Source organism: Lontra canadensis, unplaced genomic scaffold (genome assembly GCF_010015895.1).
Source record: "Lontra canadensis isolate GAN:19392208 unplaced genomic scaffold, GSC_riverotter_1.0 scaffold4, whole genome shotgun sequence".
Lineage (NCBI taxonomy): Eukaryota > Metazoa > Chordata > Mammalia > Carnivora > Mustelidae > Lontra > Lontra canadensis.
Genome location: NW_022630998.1, coordinates 34021740 through 34043462, shown reverse-complemented (window position 1 = coordinate 34043462; position 21723 = coordinate 34021740). Strand labels below are relative to the sequence as shown.

The following is a 21723-nucleotide window of genomic DNA, read 5'->3' as shown; positions in this document are numbered from 1 at the left end:
GAAAGAACTGATAAACTCCAGCACTCTTCCCTAAAGCGTGAAGCTTCCAGATGACCTCGGCCAGGTGCTGTATGGTGTGGCTAACCAGGCCTTGGTGCGGAATGGAGCCCTGCCTCAGCTGGATGACGAAATGCTCACAGGTTTAAAAGCAGAAAGCATGACACAAGGAGACAGGTGAGAGGATTTGTGAAACAAACCACTGAACTTTCAAAATACTATATATTCTCAACAAGGGAAATCATCTGACAGACTGAACCATGAATTTATGCAGTGCAGAGAATTTACAAAAGCAGCAAAGTATGACTCATAGCCACAAAATGTTTTGTAACATCCTTGTAAAAATCCGCCTTACAAATGTTGCGGCTCTTCCAAAAGCACTTGTCTTTTTGTTTTAGATATTCACTCACTTAATGATTTGTCAAAAATAATTTATAAAATCTACCTGAGGTATAACTTCTGGAACTAGAAGAAGAAAGGGAGAAAAAGAAACAAAACCCCATACAGTGGACTGTTTGGATCCTATTTTGCCTACACCAGCAGTATTACCAAAAAGAGAGATTACCATGTTATTCCTTCTGATGCTAAGTCAAGCCATAAGATCCAATAAGCACTTTGTTTTTAGTATAATTACTCAAGGGCACCCCAATTCATAGCTAAATACCATCAGTAGGAACTTTTCTAAAACTACAAATAATTTTGTCATGAAATTTTATTTTTTTATTTTTTAAATTAAAAAAAAGATTTTATTTATTTATTTGACAGAGAGAGAGAAAGATCACAAGCAGGCAGAGAGGCAGGCTGAGAGAGGGGAGAAGCAGGCTCCCCGCCGAGCAGAGAGCCCAATGTGGGGCTCAATCCCAGGACCCTGAGACCATGACCCGAGCTAACAGCAGAGGCCCAACCCACTGAGCCACACTGGTGCCCCTGTCATGAAATTTCAAACAGGTTTCTCAGAAATGCCAGGTGATTGTTAAAAGTCACCCCCACCTCAAATTCTAAATTCTCTGCTCAAATTGTATCATTAGTACTTAAAAACAGCTAATTAACTGATTTTGGTTTTACATACAAGTGACCTTAGTCAACTGTTTCTCCAGTACTCCTTTTGTGGAGAAGGTCATAACCGTTAAGGTCCACATGAAACCAAGCTGAAAGATAAGGAGTCATTCTGAGAGGTATGTCTATAAACAGAACCGGGAGCTGGAGAGTATCATCCTGGTACGATGTCTTCATCAATCTCTCTCCTGATAAGGACCCATCGTTTAGTGAGATTATGTGCCCTGAGTTCTAGAGCTACTGGTAAGATATTGAGTCAGTGGTTCTTCTGGGAAGTTTCCAGTTCCATGGTTGTTGACTCTGTACTTACTGGGCCAGACATTATTAACCACTTTTATAGCATGAACCCCAAACTGATCACAACACTCACACGGTCTCACCCTTGGTTATGAACCACACCTAACCCTCCTGAGAATTTCACATGCAGATACGAAGATGCTGGTTCATGGTGACTCACAGGACTGGGGTTGTTTCTGAGCAGTTCTTGTGTGTTAGGAATAATGCCCCCACAGCCCTGCCTGTCAATGGTGTCCCCTCAACCACAAGTGACTTATTTCACAATCAGCAGCCATGGCTAAGGACTTGAATAAGCAATAGGTCATTTTTCGTTAGCAGACTGTCAGGTTCCCTCCCAATATCCATTCTCCTCTTCTTCACGTGAAATACCTATGGCCAGGAAAGTAAGATACTCTCCTTGAGCTCAAAATTTAAGGGGCTCTCAAAAACTGATTAATCATGATAAGTAATATTTTAATATGCAATCATGTAAAAACAAATCAATTAATTTCAAAATCCACAATGAACTAATATAAAATTAAAGACTAGGTCAGCATTACCAATTTTTCCTTTTACCTCAGACTCCAATATGGCACTATAACATTGTATTAAAATATCATTTATCTTAATTATTGGGTGTTTTGGTGTACTTTTAAATTATGCACAAACGTGAGTGGCTTACTTACCTTACCATATTCATTCGTGGCCCTGAAAGGAATATCTTAATGGCAGGGGGAGAGGAGGTTGGCAACTGCGTCCAGCTTAAAAAAAAAAAAAAAAAAATCTACATTTCCTTTGCATATGGGGTGGCCAGTGAGACTTAAATGGACAAGATGGGGAGAAGTTTCTTGGAAAGCTATTTAAAAGGATCTGCTCTGTCACACAAACACACATACACACAAAAGCAACTACGTGAGGCGGAGAATGTGTTCATTAACTCAGTGGTGGGAATCATCACGTTGTAACCTTAAATTTATTATAATTTTATTTGTCACTTATACCTCAATGAAACCGGGTGGGGGGAAAAAACACCCTGATAAGAACAAAGGACCCGATTCAGCTCTGATACTAGCTTTTCCCCTTTGGGGAAAATGACCATGAAAGCTCTGCTGGGGACTTATCAGATGATACACCTGGTGCTAGGGACTGTGGAGCAAGAGGACAGAAGGCACCTGCATCCGTGACAACATCCTGGTCAGCCTGTCTTGGGACTCTTTATTACCCGAAAACAACACAACTAGTTCGCTTAAAGCACTATAAGTGGGCCTCCGTTCACTGATAAGTGCTGCTCTCAACGGACTGACCAGGACTACTTTAAAAAAGAAAAAAAGCTAATCACAGTGATGAAACCATCACCTTCACTTAAATGGGACTGTTCTGAAGAGACAGACGAACATCTCCAATACTTCTCTTTCCATCTTATTAACTAAAGCCCTAGTGTTTCCACCCAAAGGATTCCAATGTCAGTTTATTATTAGGAAGTCCATGTGCTGGCTTCCCGAGTAATTAGAGGCAAAGATGAGGGAAGGCTGTGGACCAGAGGCACAGCCCCCCCTCAACCCCCACACCGCTGGTGAGGGTCTCCTGCTAGTTGCCGACTGCCAAGAAGACAGAGCAGCCAAACCCATGGTAACCCAAGAGCCCGATTCTGGGAGACTGGGCAGTGCACCAAAGGATCTCAGAGGCTCCTCTCCTGTCCTCTCCTTTGTGGAGTCTGCAACCCTCGGCTGCCTTGGGCCATTAGGGCTTCGTGGCTCAATCACAGCAAAAAGTAACAGTGCAATCATCTTTTCAAAAACCAAAACTTCAGAGGGCGCCTTGCACATTCCTGATATTGTGCTCCCCACAAAAGGGTAACACCTCCATGTGGAAGATCTGTCTGGGAACACTGAACATTAAGCCTTAACATATTTTTAAATTATATTCTTAAACAAATGAAGCTTTGTTCCATCAGGTATGGCAGTAATTCAAACCAGATGAACAAAGTGTTGCCTGGTGACATTCCTTAGAAGACGTGTGACAAATATATAGGAGAATAAATCAGAAGAAACACCAGTGTTCATTTGTAAACGTACTGCTAACACTGTGGGAGCCAGGGAGGGGGGTGTGGGCCTGGGGAGCTTGTGGGGGAGGTAAGTAAAAGCATAACTTTTCAATGTCCCTGAACAAAGGAAATGGGGGGGAAGCCCTCTCTGGCTAGGAAGATGTTAGTGCAGGAACTAAAGGCTCCTATTCCAAGGTCAGAGCCCCCTTTTCAGCAGAAGAAAAGAAAAGAAAGCGTCATTTACATTTCTCCCCGCTTATATGGGTTGTTAAGCAATAAGCCAAGTGCCAAAACCTTAATCTGCAGGATCAGCTCTGAAAAGAGGAAGAGAATTCTGCCAAGCATTTATCAACACCTAAAATTGTTTCTTTCCATTCCTAGAACTAAAGCTGTTTTATTAAATTTATAAACCTGAGGTCCACTGCTCCCTCCAAACCTGCAGGCACTCCTCAGATTTTAAGCCATTGCTCTCAGAAAGCAAGGGTTGGGGGGGTAAACCCCACGCCAAGGAGGCTGTTAGAACAAAGACTGGAGGTCCCTGTAGGGTGCATCCCTGCTCCAGCTGTGACCCTTGGCAGGGCGACTCCCCCCACAGCCCAGATGGCACCCTAGGAAGGAGAAGCTGGGCAGCTGTGGCCACACCATCATGTGACCCCTAGGGACTGGCAGAGGGGGAGGAGGGAGCAGAGGGAAGGGATGAGCAATGCTGTGGCTGCCATGCCCCCAAAAGCCATAAGTGAGGGGATCTCTGAGACCTGGATCCCCTCCTAGAGGGAAAGCAAAAGCAGCATCTAGGAGCCAATGGCTAAAAGAACAGGCACGGGCAGTTTCCTGGGCCTGGACCCAGCAGTGTGCTGAGGCCAGAGAGAGGAACAGGAAGTCTGTGGGATCCTGGGAAGTACACTGGTACAGAGAAGAGAGCACTGGATGGGGAGTCCAGCAACATACTCCCCTAGCCAGCTGTGTGTCCCTGGGCAAGTTGCTTTGCCCTTTCAGGGCCTTTGGCTGTTCCTGCCCAAATGAGGTCATTAGAAAGCCAACTGTCAAGGGACCCTCCCAGCTATAATGTCCATGATTCAGTGATTCCTTATCCTCAAGCCTCACCCATCCCTGGTGCTGACTCACTCCTGTTGTGACTGCTGGGTTTTCTTTTCTTGACCATCCTTCAGATTCAAAGCAAAACAGGAACATAAAGGCAGAACTCCAGATGTAGGGGCAATCTTCCCTACTTCCCATGTTACTGAGCCCGCTGCAGATCCTTAGGGGAGCAATGGCCTAAGCTTTGGCTCCCAGGGCAACTTTGAAGCCCAGGGCCTCCTCTGCCCCATCAGGCCTTTGCCGTCCCCCCCACCCCCAAACCCTTGGCTCTGGCAAAACTCCCTGTTCCTGCCAACCCGTGCTGGGGGAGGTAGGGGCTGTGACGAGGCCCAGGGATTTCATTTAGAGAAACCTGCCAAAATCACACAGCCGCCTCAACTTAAGCTTTTCAAATCTTAGAATATTATTTTTTGCCCTGTACTGTAAGTCCATGGCAAAACTTAAAAGCTTTAATAGCATTTTTATTTCAAGTTGAACAAGTTTGCTGGAATGTAGGAAGAAAAACCATCAACTTCTTAGGAGTAACTGGGAAGAAACCCCATTTTTCAGTGTCCCAGGACTGTTCCCCATTTCATTTTAGTTCTTTGTATCCCACAAAAAGGAAATCAGACTTCATCTGAACCTTAGCACACACCACAGGTGAGACATAAAGGAGTGGTTTTGCCAAGGAATCAGAGACAGCTCTGACTTAGAACACAACACTTAGCAAACAAGTGGATGAGGCCCCTAGATTTCCACTAAACTCTGACCCTGAGTAAATCACTGTGGGGGAAAGAGAGATAAAGATAATCCTCAGAAACCCCCTCTGGTGCAGAGACCCCCCACCCCCATCTCAGTTTTGGCCCAGCTTGTCTCATTGCCCCACAAAGGAGAGAGGGAAATGAAGAAGTGCAAAGACCTAGGGCCCCCTTCCCACCAGAACCAACAGCCAGGGGAGAAAGCCATCCATAGGGGCTCCTCCCAGCACCACCCCCTCCCCCGGGGTCCCTGGGTGCCTGCTTTGCCTATAAATTCCCAACCCCACCCACTCACTGATGCCTTCCCCACCCTGGAGCCCCCTGGAGAGGAAGTGAGGGAGGTCTAGTGCTTGCTTCCCTGCCAAGCCTGGCTGGGGATGTCTGTGGACTCCCATACACTAACCACAGGCACATCATGACTGCCAGGCCTGGACTCCATTACCACCGTCCCTTATCCCCAGCATGGCCGGCTAAGGGCTCCTCCACAGGCCTGACTGAAGACAACACCATTTCCACAAGACAACAGGCTCCGGATTCTGACACGAACTGCTAACAATCTCTAGAATACAATCCAAATCACAAGCTGGAGCCTACTAGACTCAGTTTTAATCATCAGACTGTCTCTTCAAAGCCCTGGAGCCTGTGCCAAAAGCAGACCAGTGCCACAGACCCAAAACGGCCCAGGGACCAAATGTGATCACGTGGTGAGTGGTGGTGGCCCGCAACAGCATGGGGGATGAAATCCCATGGGGGGCAGGGAGAGGTGTCAGTATGCAAGTGGAAACCGACTAGGGCTCTGCCAACTATTGTTGCCTCTACGGTTCAGTCAGCCAGAGGCCCCAGCAAAAAGACACCCTCCACCCCGCCCCTGCAAGGAAGTCTTTCAAGGAGACCGAGGAGGACAGTTTTCTCCTTACCTCCAGAAGAAACTCCAACAGCTTACAGAGCCAGCCCAAGTTTTCCCCCCAGTCTCAACCAGGGCCTGTCATACTCATTCTCCTACAGATGGAAACAGAATCCTGGCTTCTCAATGGTTTTATTCCCCTGCCACCTTGCAAACTACCTATATGCTCGTGAAGGCTTTAAAATTATCAAAATGACTTAACCTCACCACTTCTGTGTCTGGAGTATTCTTTTGCCCTTACGATTTTGGAAAAGTCTGCTCCATTATTTTTAGAAGAGTCTCCATACACATCAATTAGCTCAGGCTTGGGCTTTACTGAATTAGTCATTGCATCCAAGTCAGAGTATGCCCAAATATATGCATTTTTTACCAGCAAAATTATATGACACAACACTCCTAGTCTCATTGTTAGGGTAAAGCAGCATCACCACTGCCAGGCTAGGGGAACATAGTCAGTATAACCAGCAACAGCTGTCATTTATTTTTATTTAGCTTAGACCAAATACAAGATGATCAAAATGGAGTGGGGTAATTCCCCTGTGTGCTTCACCCTTCCTCAGAGGCCTGAAGATCACAGTGGACTCGAACCCTTTGCCACTCCAAGTGTGTCCCCAGGAATAGAAGCATCAGCATCACCTGTGAACTCGCTAGACATGCAGAATCTCGGACCCCAGCCAGACCTGAATCAGAATCTGTATTTAACATTCACAGGCATAGTAAAATGCAAGAAGCCCTGTTCCCAGGCCTTTCTGCTCCCACCTCCACACTCCCCCAGCCATCATCTACTTAAACATACACTCTGGCCTCAGATCTGAGAGCAGCCTATGCTCCCCTGAGGCCACAGCAGCTTTCTCCAAGGGTCTGAGTTGCCATGGCAACCCCCCTGCTGCAGGCCTTCCACCCACCTGGCTGCACCCTGCCCCTCTGGCCTCCTCCTCCCTTGCCTTGTCTGGGATGGTTAGAAATGTGTGAGGCATTTCTATCCCCCACAAAATGGTTTATTCGTGAGGAAAAAGATCTATTTTTAAGTGTCAACTGCTGGCCCATCCTAGCTCACCCAGTCCCTCTCCTCCTACTTGTCCAATCAGAAAGATCATATTGTTTCCTGGCATACAGTTCCAAGGGCATTGAGCACAGGCAGGGGACCTGGAGAGGGCTCCAAGAACAGCTCTTAGTGAATGGAAACAAGATGATTTCTGCTCAAAGCAATTTCCTCAGCACCCACCCTTTCCTCCCACCATGAACCCAATGCTGAAGGGACGCCAAGGCCACGTGGAAGTAACAGAACACCAACATATGCAAGACATATTTTTTTACCCTCCAAATACAGCAGGAAAAAAGGAGAGCCAATCAGTTAACTCTCCTTTTATCCCACCCAAGTTGAAACCTTAATAGTCCAATCCCAATTTCCCAGATGATAGAGAGATGAATCCAAGTTTTTCTTATATGGAGAAGTGTGCCCCAGAAAGAAGGATGCAGTATCGAAAGCTTCTGAGCTAGCTGTGCCCTGATATTCCAACTTTTTAGGGGGATCTGGAAGTGATCGTAAACAGCTCATTTACCTTACTGTCCTGGTGTACTACAGGGATGGCAACTATGTCAGGCCATTTGCCTTTCCTCAGCTCACAGCAGATGGCACTAAGTCATCACAGTGCTTTTTGCCACTGATCCTAGATATTGCCTTAGAATCTTTCTCAACAGAGCCCCTGTTCCTACAGAATCTCAGAACCCACCCCAGAACTCCTCAGTCAGGATGTACACTGGAGCAGGACCCCAGGAGACTTGTGTGGTGAGAAGCACTGGTGGAAACTCCTCACGTGGGGTCATGAGGTGAGATCGACTTGCTACCCCTGGTCTAGTGCCCTGGGGTTTCCAACCTCTACATTCCCAATTCTGTTCCGTTTCCAGAGGCTTCAGAAACGGGAGGCTTAGAGACAACAGTTGACCCATTAAATTTTTTTTTTTTTAATTAGTAGGGTTTAAAAATTGCAAGACAATGTAAAAATCCAGATTTCTGGCTTTTCTTTGGGAGGAGAAAAAAAAAAACCCATACACCTGGCAATACAAGGCTTACACTTCCACCTGACAGAGACAACTAGAGCTAAGAAGTGGCTGCTTGTGGGGCACCTGGGTGGCCTAGTCTGTTAGGCATCTGACTCTTGATTTCGGCTCGGGCTGTGATCTCCAGGTGGTGATGTTGAGCCCACTGGTGGGACTCTGCTCGGCATGGAATCTGCTGGAGAGTCTCTCCCTCTCCCTCTGCCCCTCCTGCTTGTGCTCTCTTTCTTTCTCTCTCAAATAAATCAGTCTTTTTTTTTTTTTAATAGCTGTTCTTTTTAGAAAGGACATAAGGTGTTCACTTTACCCCAGTCTCCACTACTCCTCATCTCCTATTCCACTCCTTCCTGCTGCCTACCTGAAAGTGTGACTATACCACAGCGGAGACTGTCGTGTTTGCCAAGTCAGTAAGAATAGCTGCCCATGACACCAACCTTCACATTCAACCCTTTTCACCAGTCCTGAATGTGAGCGGCCGCATCTGCGTTGGCACACTTCCCCTTTCCCCACAGGAAAGGAGCATTGCCGTCTATGTTGCCCCTTCTCAGAGCTCCTATCCTGTCTGAGAGCCACAGGCTGCCCGAGGCCTGCAACCAACACTGAAAACCCTTCCTGCTGTCTCGTGCCCAGCACCACACACACACCAGGAAACATGACCCTCAACAGCAAGAGCCCGCAGTCTGCAGCCTGCTTCAAATTCCCGGCTGTGCCGCTCAGGAGCGGTAGGAGGACCCCGGGCCAGCCGATAAACCCTCTGAGCCCATTTCCTCCTCTGTGAGGTCAGGGAAAGCACTTAGCTCAGTGTTCTACTGAGTAACCAGGGGGAACGAATGGCAGAGTGTGTGAAGTGCTCCACAAAGGGCCTAGTCTATCCGTGTGCTCAAGAAGGGTGGTAACTTGGGGCGCCTGGGTGGCTCAGTGGGTTAAAGCCTCTGCCTTTGGCTCAAGTCATGATCTCAGGGTCCTGGGATCAGCCCCACATCGGGCTCTCTGCTCAGCAGGGAGCCTGCTTCCTCCCTTCTCTCTCTGCCTGCCTCTCTGCCTACTTGTGATCTGTCAAATAAATAAATAAAATCTTAAAAAAAAAAAAAAAGGGTGGTGACTGCTGCCATGGAACATGGACTGTTAACTGATTGACTTTCCCATCACCTTTGACTTGCCCCCATCCCAGAGAAATGGGAGCTTGCACACCCTCTGCGCCACCATCTGGGTTGGGGATGAGGAGCTGTAGCCCCCGGGGGGTCTCCGGACCAGCTGGCCACATCAGTGTCTGAGGATGTGGGCTGGAGGGATAGAGACCTGAAACCGCACAGCCAGGCAAAGCATCTTCCTTCCCCCCACTCACAACTTCTACACAAACCAGCCAACTTTTTGCCTTTTTTTTTTTTTTAACAAAAAGTCATTAGCATTTCCGTATGTCTCCCTTTGAAGTTAATAAAATATATTTTTAAATTCTATTCCAACCCACATATATCTCTCATCTCACAATGATCTCTGATCTCACAATGCACTTGGGTAGGACCACACATTTTAGCATTTAATGGTCTCTCAATATTTCAAAGAGACTGTATGACTCTCTAGAAACACTGAGCGGCCTCTAAGGTGATTAGCACCATGTGTGGCAATCAGAAGGTATCTTTTTAAGTACACATACATGCATACCACATACAACAATTTCCTTTTCAGGCAAAACGATAAATGTTTTTGGATTTATTTTGCACCAGCAAAGTGCTAAGCAATGTAACAAAATATAAGCCATGCCCATCAATATCCATTTCCTTCTGCGCTAAGAGACATGTTTCATTGTTAAAAACTATGAAATGGAACTCTTTCAGTTTTCTTTGGAAATGTTTCAATATGTAACAAATGAAAAGGGACTGAATTAGGTCACTATCTTGTTTGTTCCCTTAAAAAGAGATGGGTGATGGTCTCTGGGCTGCAGCATTTTATCTGCAGACGCTGCAAAATTGACGGAAGAAACATGCTTTGTCTTTCCCAAAACAATGGTTTCCGTGTTAGTTCCTCCTTTCAGTTCTAACCTGTCACTGATTTCAACAGGCCACAGACCTTGGTCTTGGCCTTCCCTTTTTAGGAACCATGATGGCCTCACATTCACAGCCTGCAGAATGAAGAGGGCCTGGTGGTCACCCGCACAGACAGGCGGGAGGAGAACCACACTGATCATTTTCAGTCTCCCTAAGATGGGGAGGAAGCAGAAGGGTCTGGGACAATTCTGTCCTTGCCCTTGATTCAAGCATCCCAGTGCTCCTGCTCCACAACCAGCTTTGACTCCCAAGTGGCGCATCAAAACAGCTGCAAGATTCCCCATGTTAATGGCAGACCTGGACAGCAGCTCCTCCTCCACGGGGCAGACAATGGTCTCACTGAAGCAGCTCTCTGGGCTGGATGTGGAGTGATCAGCTTGTCTGAGCAAACCGCACAGCCCTGCCAGGAAGCTGTCACCTTGCCATGGAGACATGGAGAGTTGTCATCCCACCCTTGGCCCTTAGTAATAAGGAACCCCCTGTGTTTTTGGTGAGGAAAGAGTGCTGACCTCTAGCAGTGCCAGAGGGAATCCCACAAGTGTTCCGAGAAGACCCTGAGGTCTCCAGAAGGGAAAACGGCAGGAATATTAGCATTAAGAAGAAAGGAATAGAAAAATCCCTTACCTCCCAGGGAGAGGAAGCAGGTCCCTTAACTAACTCCCTGATGCATCACCCATGAGCGGCAGCCCCATGTCCCCAACTGTCAACCACCCCCAATCAGCCCAGATCTGCCTGTCACTCACTCTCCAGACAGATGCCAAATCACCCATTTTGAAACGAGTTGTCTAACAGGACTTCTCAGTTGATGGGTAGTGAAGGTTGGGGAGAGGTACCATTTGGGGAAACAGAGGGGTCAGGAAAAAGCGGGCAAGGCAACTTCCATGTATCTACCAATAACAGAACATGAACACACTGACTGAAGGCCCAAAGAGCTTATGAGTGCTTCCTTTGTAGTTTCCCATCCGAGTACCCCCAGTGAACTCGTGACATGTGGGAGCCCACTGAAGGACACTACAGAGCTCCGATTTCAAATGCAACTGCTGCTTGCAGAAACTATTTCACATTTCCTGTTGTATAGAGAACACAGAGGCAGCCCATGGCCTGTCACACCTCACCGGACTCATGGCTGGCCCAGTCACAGAGTCCTTGGGAAACGAGGGGTCCCCTTTCATAAACTCTTACACTATGACCAGCCTAGCAGCTGACAAATGAGTTACTGAAATAGATTCAGGGAACCCAGGAGCACTCAAAAGGGGTGGGGGGACATAAAAAAGAAGCCCATGAAATACTCCTGTGCTGCAAAAACCACACAAAAGAGAACCTGCAGTTCAGGAAAATGCATCACAGGAAAATGGTAATAATTAGGTGCCTGGGCACCTACAGAGAGGGCAGTCATTAGCTTGTGCCCACCCAGCCTACAAACAGTAAAAGCCAAAACCACTAAGGCTAAGTTAAACTAGAGGGAAAAGAAAAAAAAGTATCCCCACTGAAAAAAGGCATTTCTGTAAAAATAACATTAGGATGTTTTGAGTTTGAATTATGACAAGGGTCCACTTTAAGAGGGAAGCCATTTGTAATTCTAGAATCCTTGAGCTATTAAGCTACAGCAATTTAGTAGCTCCGTGAACTTTGGATTTTTTTTTTTTTTTAAACCACTGTAGTTAAGTTTTTGTGCAACTACCTTCACATCCTTGGGAAATAAATTCTCCAGCATCGTGTGATGGCTCTGATTTGCCATCAGGAAAAAAGAAGTGAACAATCTCTAAGGGACCTCACGTTACCCCAGAGCATGCTTTCTCTAGTAGGGTCCCCTGAGAGGCTCAGGTTTCTGAACAGCAACCACTGCTGTGGGCCCAGCAGGGCAGTCTTCATGGAGCTGCCAAACCCACTTGCTTTGTCCCTCTGTGGAACCTACCAGCAAGGGGAGCTTGCGAATCGCTTCCTGAGACTTCCAGGAATCGCCCTGCTGGGCTCCTCCTTGCTGAGGCCTGTGTGTGTCCTGGGAAACATAGAACACATCTCAGCCTCTCCCCGCTGCCCTTAGAGCTCCAGCCAGGTGGGCTGCCGGCAGGTGTCCACCTCAGTGCTGTGGTCTCTGCACCCTTCCCCTGCACAGGGCCACCACCCCTCTGTCCTTCAAGGTCTAGCTCTGGTGACATCTCTTCCATGGAAGACTTTCCTTTCAGACTATTTGATCCCACCGAATGGATCCAGTCTTTATCTGTACCCCTTCAAAGGCACAGCACTTTCTACAGCATGGTGCATTTAAGAGAACATCTTCCCTCCCTTCCTGGAGAGCCCCACGAGCTTCTTGAGCTCTGAATCCTCACCGGACTCATTAACATGCCCATGGGATTGCACACTCAGCGCCTGCTCAGTGAGTGCCTAGGGGACCTGCCTAGAGCCCTGTTTCTGCCTGCAGCAGGGGCAGCAGGTGTCCACAGACCTCGCTGGGGCACTGGGACGGTGCTGGGATGGCAGTTTCCCATGCTTCCCAGTGAGGCTCTCCAGGCTTCCCACCTTCCTTTACTGCCCCTCTGAGAGGGCAGAGAATAGCAGGACAGTCATGGCCATAGCTTTGACCTTGAGACATAGGCCTCAGACTCCACAGCTGGCTTCCCAGATACAGGGGGAGAAAGCCTTTCTCCTCAGCCAGAGAGTCCCCTTCAGATACACATAGCTGGGGGCCTGAGACAAGATCTGCACAGTGCCAACAAGGACAACGTATCAGGAGGTTGAGGGAGAGGCATGAAGCCATCGCTGCAGGTATACTGAGGACAGAAAACGTGACTGGGGGAGGGGTTAACGGGGCAGGGAGGGAGAGGGTTGAGAGGGAGTCTGTCACAGCCTTTGTCTCTTTCAATTCCAGGCTGGGATGCTAAGGGCTGACCCACCTCCAGGGGGCAGGCTGCAAGCACTCTGGTCTTGCAAGGGGCTGAAAAGGCAGCACAGCCGAATGGTCTGGGACCAGGTGGGAAGCGCTGAGAGTGGCTGAGGAAAATCACTGACTACCCACCAGTGCTGAGGTAGGGATGAGGGGGAGACGTTTGTCGTGCCAGTGGAGTTTCCTGTTCTGGGCTCTGCGCAGCCACTTGGGTAACTCTCTTCTAGATGTTGTGCAACTCCCTTGCTTCACGCCCCCAAGCTGTGAGGGCCTCCTTCCCAGTCTACTGCAAATAGCCAACTCCAGAGGGCAGGGACCAGGAGTGTCTCCCTGACTTGACACCACGACCTCCCCAGAATCTAGTGCACACAGCAAGTGCCCTGTAATGACCCACTGAATGGCACCTGGGAGGTAAAACAGAGCTCAGACTTTTAGTTTGGAATCGTCACAGGTAGCACATTTTGAACAGAGAGCAAAGAGCAACTCATCCTCTCCATTCCTGGATTTACGTCATAGGACACAGGGTGGGCATGTAAAATCTCCAAATCAAAGTTGGAAGTTGCCTTCTTATGTATGGGGCTATCATTTCCCAGAGAAAAATTAGTCAGGAAAACCTCTCTTATGACTTTTGTCAACAGGATGAATATGAATCATTTGTCTGAACCCTCAAGTCACGGGCACGTGCAGACGCAGCAGGGACCCACGGCTCTGCTGACTACTACAGTTTCAGAGTAGCTGGTTCTGGCGAGGCCAGGCCACCTTGGTGGGGGAGGTCAGTCCAATAGCAGAAAAGCGTGTCAGGAAGCCCTGGGTCGTATTCTGGCATGCGTGCACGCACACACGCACGCACGCACACACACCACAAAAACAAAGACAACCACTGTAGCAACTGTTTGGGGAGCCAGTTATCTAACTGTCTCTTAGTCTGCTTTTCAGTAACTGGGTCAGAATCTGAACTTTTCTTAGTCTTCCTTTTTCTAAAAGAAAACATTCCCTAACCAAAATATGGAACTCATCTGCATGGTAATCCCAAGTGGAGAACAGACTCATTTCCTCCTGATCTGTGTCTCACTCACACCCACTCACTCTTTTTTCTCATGGACAATGAATGGAAATACCCCCCTGTAGGACTCTCAACCGCCCTCTTTGGAACAGATGTTTTGGAACCCCCTGACAAGCTGCCCGTCACAGCGAGGCAGATCGCACACGTTCACAGGCCATCGGATCCGACGATTCTGCGCGCCCAGCTCCAGCAAGTCTCACAAGAGCTCAGATCACTGTTCCATGAGATCAGATACAACTCTGTAGTTCAGCAACTTTTTCTCCATGTCCTCTTTCAGCAACATGCCCCATCAGGAGGCCACTTCGAAGACCCTAATTCAGCAAAGTCACTGTCATCTGCTACAGAATCAACAGTGGGATTTCTCGGCCCCATCTCCGCAAAGATTAGTATGGTCGAATCCTTCGATGAAAACATTACTCTCAGGAAGTGAGCCAGGCACTTGGGAAAGAAAATGAACTTGTGTAAGCCACCAGGGCACTGTTCATAAATTTCTGCTAGGCTATCAGGGCCCTCGTGGCCTGAGAGAGTTATTGCTCAATACTTCCTAAGCACCCACAGAAGTTCATGTTTCTCCCTGAGGGCCTCACTTGCTCCAGGAGAGAAATGCACTACAAGCTCTCGTCTTATTTAAAACTGTGATGCGTGGAGGCAGACCATCCAAGCCACCTGGATGTGCTGTGAAATGGTCTTGCCAACAGTTCTAGCTTTTCCAAATGCACCTATAAAAACAAAACTAAATGCTTGTTACATTCACTCTTTAGGGGACCTACTTTGCTCCAGAGTCAACGGACCAGAGAGAAGTTTCAGTAGAACCCAACGCACTTGCTTGAACAATCTGGTTATTGGCCAGAGTAAGGAATAGGTTTGTGTGTTTTTGGAAGGCCATGAACTAAGGCAAGAGCAGACACCCAAAAAGAGACCTCTCCTTACCCAGATTTTGTGAAGGCCATGATAGAGGATGAACCGGAGAAACTACGGAATCTGAGAGAAGCCATCTGCACTTGAAACCTTAAAACCTGGGGCACCTGGGTGGCTCAGTGGGTTGAGCCTCTGCCTTCGGCTCAGGTCATGATCTCGAGGTCCTGGGATCGAGTCCCACATCAGGCTCTCTGCTCTGCAGGGAGTCTGCTTCCTCCTCTCTCTCTCTCTGCTTACCTCTCTGCCCGCTTGTGATCTCTCTCTGTCAAATAAATAAAATCTTTAAAAAAAAAAAAAAAACCACCTTAAAACCTGTGAAACATTATTCCCATCTGCCTTAGCAATGGGCTTCAACAGTTCTGATCTCTACTGCACCAATAAAACTTTGCATGACTCTGTGAGCCACTAAATCCAGGCACAAACATACTTCTAGAGCTGCACATGCCCGCTCAGTATTAGTACACACTGTTAAGGTTAGACTACTGGCTCCTTTCCTCTCCATTCTTTTTTCCATCAATGAGGATTGTTTACATGTAACACTAAATTTCAATTTTACATGGAGTGAACTTTGACTGAAATGACCATAAAGTTGTAATTGTGATAAAAAAAAAAAAGACATTTTCTCAAACCAGGTATCCTTGTGTACTCCATTCACCAAACCCATTAGGAAGAAAAAATATGCATACATGCATACACATGCACACACACCAAGATAAAAACTCAAAAAGGGATTAACAGAACAAAGGCAATATAGTGAAACATTTTAGGACATCAACTCTAGCCCAAGGGACCCCTCCCCAGCACTATCACTTTATCAGCTGTGTGACCTTGGGCAAATTAGTCTCTGAGCCTCAGTTTCCCCATGTGTGAAATGGGGATAAAAGAATATACATTTCCTAGCATGGGATGATTCATCTTGAGGAACAGTGTCCAGTTGCTTTTATCATGTGGTTCTTACTAACCTCAACTCCAGGGCCCGCTGGTGCTTGCTCACTTAAGAACGACACAATCTGGCAGTCCCCTGCACATATGACCATAACTGGCCTCTTGTTCCCCTTGCCACTTTGAGGTCACAGTCTACACGTTCTGTTTATACTGACAAAGAGTTTCCTGACGACACAGTAGTTACACAGAAATGTCTATTGGTTTGGTTCTTTGCTTTTTGCTGCTTCCAAATGTCTGTGGATTGATCTATGTGGATCCCAGAAATGTAATCGTTAGTTGCTTAGCTAAAGAGGCTTCTCTCTGTGTTTGTTTTTACTAGAAGTCAGTCCTCTGAACCTGTGGTTTGCAAACTTTTTTTTTGAGCATGGAACACTATTTATCAAACAGAATCTGACAGGCAACCCTAGATGTGTTCACGAACCAGCCAGAAGCAGAGCTGGGGCTGATTATAAAACAGGAGTCGACCAGGGCCACCTTGCTCCCATGACCACCATCACCTCCAGCAGCCCCTAAAATGCCGCTAGGAACTGTACCAACAGCCAACTTCTGTGGAAGACGCTCAGTGAAAGTTTGGATCCAAACCACGCTTCCAGTTTGGATCTCAGAGCCTCTCAATACCACGTGGCCTGAACTTGAGTCTCCCTGGTGAGCTCCGGCTTTTCATCTCCTAGCTCCGTCAGTAACAACAAAGTCAGAGACCCACAAAACCACGATCCCTTGCTTACTAAACGTTCCTAACATGGCTGTGGTCTGTGCAGATACACAGACTCTTACTGTCTTTGACTAGACTGTACGCTGACTTACAGCCACTCCCCAAAAGAAACGCCGTAGGACCACAGTGCTTGCGTGGCTGTGCTGACCAGTACGTACGATGCACGTTGTCATTATTCCTGGCTTCTGGAGGAGCCATGTTCCACTTACATTTGGTTCCACCCTTTAGTCCATGACATATAAGCCAAGGTCAGTCCCATCTAGCAAAGGTTCAGAACAATGTTGGAAAAATGTTCAATGAATAGGCCACTCTCATGCTGAAATACACACCCTTACAGGGCTTATGAAGTACCACGTGGTCTCCACACATGAAATGTTACAGGGAGGAAAAAATTAGAGAGAAATTCAGAGTAGGGGAAGGGGAACGCTGAAGCAGCTGGAGAAAGTCATCACTTGGAAAGCGCCAAGACCGGGAAGCAGGCCCCTCCTCCTCAGTTCAACAGCAGTGGCTACTCAGCGGAAGTATGACATAGATTTAACTGTGGGAAGGCAAGAGGTAGAGGGAGACTTGCTCAGGGTGGTCTGAGGGAGACCAGCCAGGAGCGATGGGGCTGGAGCCAATGAACAAAAGATCCCAACCAATAGGGAGAAAATACTTCCTCCACAGAAAAAGCCGCTCCATCTCCCAAGGGAATGGCTGGAAGACTCCCAGCCTGAGTCATTCGGAAACAGATTTTACAAACCGCTCCGGAGTATCCCAGGGGGAATGATTAGGCCATGACGAAGGAAGAGGCTTCAAGACCAAGTGGGTCTTTTCCAGCTCCAACTCCCATGCTTCCCAGAACCTTCTGCTTCTTCCCAACTCACTGTGGTCGGCATGACCATAGCCTGACGGTAACAATCCTCCTCTGCAAGCCTGTCAAGGCCTGGGCGTAGCTACTGATGTGGCCCTGCCTGGCTGGGCCTGGTAGTCCTGGCTGCCATTGTGAGCCTGAAGTCCCGGCTTCCGTGTGAACAGCCCCACCTGGCCCCAGGGCACTGAAGAGATGGTGGATGTGACAGCCCAGGATGCAGGGCTGCCGCCCACGCCCTGCCCACCCCAGGGCACTCAGCAATCAGGCCCGTGGCCTCTTACTTTCTTCATCTACTGGGGCCTTTGACATCTGCTAATCAGATCTGCTCCTGGGAGCTGGCAGTCATTACACCTGCTGGATGGCTGTAACACTGGCAAGGTCTCCCATCCCCACAGCTGGCCAGCGAGGGGAGCAGATGGGCTGCATCCGAAGCTGTGTCTGCTTGGATCTAATTACGCGGCTGAAAGAATGAGCCCCAAGTGACCCTGGTCACCTCAGAGATAGCCGTCAGACAGGCCTCAGGAGAATGTCGCCAATAGCATGTGGGATGGCTATGACCTCCCCATCATCCCCTCTCACATTCCTTCTGAGGAACCAGCTGCGCGGGGCCACTCACACTGGGACCGGGTGCCACTTTCTGGTGGTGTTAATCCTATGCCAAATACATTTCTTCTAGGTGACTTCTCACTTGACTCAGGTTTCTAGAAAATCCCTGTTCAGAAATTTCATTTTAAGCCACAAAAGCCTCACAGAAAGCATCTGATGAGATAAACCACCACATTTTTTTTGGTCTCGTTTCAGTTTTTAATTGGGTGTTACTGTTAAGTCGGTATCCCTGTTAACTATTGCTGTGTGACAAAGCTCCTCAAAATGTAGTGGCTTAGAACAACTACTTCTTATTTCCCATGATTCCATGCGCCGTCAGGCAGTTCCTCTGCTGGTTTTGCCCCGGCTCAGGGACGTGCTGCTCTCAGCTGGGTCAGCCACGCTAGAGGGCCCACTGAGACTTCATTCACACACACAGCTATTAAGGCTGCCTACTGCTGGCGGCACCACAGCTCTCTGCCATGGGCCTCTCATCCTCCTGCAGGCCCAACTGGCTTCCTTCCATGCAAGTCTCAAGGCAGAGTCCCAACAGGGCAAAGGCAGAAGCTGCCAGACCTTCTGAGGTCTAGGCTCTGGAACTCACACAATGCTTATGCTGCATCTATCACTACGAGTGAGTGAGAAGGCCAGTCCAGCTTCAAGGGGGAGGGAAAGAAGGCCGCAGTTATGGGTGAGAAGAGCAAAAAAAGGATTTGGGACAGCTTCAAATCTACCACATGTCGGCATCTTCCACGGGTGTCAGAGTGACATGACTTCTGGACAGTGGTCACAGGTGCTCTTGACCAAAGGGATCCCAGAACAGATGTCGAATCCTACAGACCACCCTTGAAAAGCTGCAGTATAGATTACCATGTTAAAGTCTCTGAAAAGTCTCACAATAAAAATAAATCCTGCTTAACAATGAACAAATAACCTTCTAGAAGCCAAAGAAACCTTGGTCACGAATCCTGAATTTTGGGAATAGTTCTGGTTTTGCCCCCTTTGTTCTTGATGACCTAAGAAACATCCCAGAAATGTCACATAGGTTTCCAGAACACCTCCTAACACATGGAAGGGGCACCATGACTGTGAGTCCTGAGGTGGGTTATAAAACTGAAAGCCACAGAAGGTGATGAAGAACTATTCTACTTCTTACCTGCCTATTGGTCACCAACCTATACCCTCCCATAAATCTGTACCCTCCCGTATCATTTTCTGCTCAATCAGAAAGAAAAAGCTCATCCATCCTCAAAACCAGGTTCTCCATTGGCAGTTTCAATAGCAGTGATACAGGGGGAAATGGTCCCCAGTGCTCTGGCCATGAGACCACAACTGTTCCAGTGGTGACTGAAGACTCATGCGGGCTGGCCAAGTCAAATCACAATCTAGGACCGTTGAGATGCATGCACTTGTGAGACCAGGAGAAAGGGCGCTGTCCTCAAATTCAAGAACCAGACCCCTGGCACAGTCCCTGCACACAGAGTACAGTGCACAGGGAAGGCACATTGCAATGCTGGATTACAAAGTGCTAAATACAAAACTGAAAAAATATCCTATTTACCTTTGTATTTTCTCTTGTATCAGGGAGAGCGAATGACAAGGGGTAGAGAGAAGAATCCACACATCTGGCTGTGAGAAGTTTCTTAGAACTGATTATTCTTATATTCACTCACTAAAGGACAGTGATTCACCCAAAGACACACGGCTGTCAGGGGCCAATTTACTAAATCGGACTCAAGACATCTCAGGATTTTCTTTCTTTGGCATCAGAAACTTGTAAGTCTTTGCCTTCTGCTGTGAAATCATCAGGGAAACATCGCCTGGAAGCCTGAAGGTAGTTTCAAAGGATGGGATAAAAGTGAATCTACAGACAAATGAGGGGAATTCCATGGGAAAAAACACTCCATGTGTGATGAAAGAGGAAGGCAGAATTCCTAAGGGAGACAGAATCCTGAGCACACTGGTCAGTCTAAGAAATAAACAAGGTGACTGGCCACAGGAGCTCCACAGACAACACAGCCCCTTGGAGAGCCTTTCTGAGAGTGGATGGATGACATGCAAGCTTAAATTTAACAGCAAGAGGTCAGTGCAAGGATCTGGTGAGAGGGTAATGGACCAACTTCCTCAGGGTTCCTAGAGATGCATCTGGGAGTCCGTTTTAGCTGCTGCTCCTGATTCACCCTGAGAAACGGCCCCAAGATGTGGACACACCACATTGAATGCTCTTTCTCTCCACCAACATAGCTACTGCATTAGAAACAAAGGACAAAAATGACAACCACAGGGTTCAGCTGCTCCGTGGGATATGGGAGAAAACCTGCAGCCAACTTACGATTTTGTTCCCTTTCTCAGTCCATGCACTGAGGGATTCTAAGAGCAGACAGGCCCCTGGAGCACAGCCTAAAGCACCAGCATACTAATGCAATGAGACAGTGAGAGCAGAGAAGGGGGGAAATTAGGAAAAGATAAGCACTAACAATTCTATATTCTATTACATATAGAGAGGTATTTTCAGAAATACAGAACACTTGGGTTTGCTGGAGTGAGAGAAAATACATGGCCCAGAGAGGACAAGGATAGATCTGATTCTGACCACCAGTGTGAAGCAAGGCATCCACAGGCCATTCAGGATCACAGATCAGCCACCAAGCACAACATATTCATTTCACATTCAGAAGGCTGCGTCTGTGGAACTCTGAGCCCCATACAGGTTTTACCAGCTCCGTTCATCACGATATGTTATTTCTATGATGGTAGGATGTTTGCTGGGGAAACTGGAGGGGACGGAAGAGGTTCGGCTGTAAATGCCATCTGTGTTCTGATGGTATGGGAGGGACAGTGGAGGCAGTGGCAAGGCCCCCAGGACTTGGACAAGCTGCCTTCTATTACCTGCAGGTCCAGCCTCACGACACTGTGTACCACACTACCACTCACCGCGCCCTGACCACACTTGGCACTTCCAGGCCCCTGGCCTCTGTTCACACTCGTCCCTACCTGGATGCCAATCCCTTCCTTCATGCCTTAGTGAAACCTCGTTATTTTTATGGCCCAACTCAAACGTCACAGCTTCTGGAATGCCCTCCACAAAAGTCACAATTAATTGTTCTGTCCTCTGTCCCCAATATTATTTATTTATCGTAGAAGCAGTGACTTCTCTGCTCATCCTCTCATGGCTGGATCAGGGACTCATTGAGGACAGGGACACTGTCCTCCTCTTCGCTGCTCCACTGTCACACAACAGGTCTGAATGATTAGGTATCGGACAGCTCCAAGATCATATCCACTCATCCCCTATATGACAGTCATAGAACAGAAGGTATTTTCCATTTTAGGATGTGTCTTCAAGACTGTTGTGTAACAGAGGAATCAAAAACATAACAGAGAAGTGTTGTTTCTAAGGTGCACTAATAGCTCGGATTCCCCTTCTTTCCTTCCCCAGGAATTTCCCAAAGTAATATAGATGGCTCTGTTCAGACTTGGCTGGCCACCGATTTCCGTCAGATTTTTGTTTTCTTCCTGATCTGAGTGCATGGAAAAAAATACCGTAA

At 47.7% G+C, this 21723-nt stretch overlaps 1 protein-coding gene across 5 annotated transcripts in view; it reads right to left on the bottom strand.

Moving 5' to 3' along the window:
* The window catches only part of LHFPL2 (LHFPL tetraspan subfamily member 2), a 153898-nt gene that overhangs the window by 46016 nt on the left and 86159 nt on the right, over positions 1–21723 (bottom strand). The window lies entirely within an intron of this gene.